The sequence below is a fragment of the Musca vetustissima genome, unplaced genomic scaffold (assembly GCF_032173495.1).
Source record: "Musca vetustissima isolate MV318-11 ecotype Yass unplaced genomic scaffold, APGP_CSIRO_Mvet_v1 utg29717, whole genome shotgun sequence".
In the NCBI taxonomy this organism is placed as follows: domain Eukaryota; kingdom Metazoa; phylum Arthropoda; class Insecta; order Diptera; family Muscidae; genus Musca; species Musca vetustissima.
In genome coordinates this window covers 12016-12262 of record NW_026882972.1, presented here as the reverse complement: position 1 = coordinate 12262, position 247 = coordinate 12016, and positions in this window count along the sequence as shown.

Below are 247 nucleotides of genomic sequence, written 5' to 3'. Positions count from 1 at the left end.
GTAAGTTTAAAGATTTTAGTTTTTAAAAGAAAATATATTTGTATACCATCTGTTTCATGGCTAACGACCGAATATACACCCTACTACGACAAAAATATGTCTCATCGAAATATCGTTTCTTGAACCATAATCATTTCAGACAATTGGGAGCCGATTTAGAAATGTCCGTCTGTCTACATATCTAGATGCGGCGTATTTTCGAAGGGAGTTAACGATTTAATCCAAAGCATGCACATGGCATTATTTG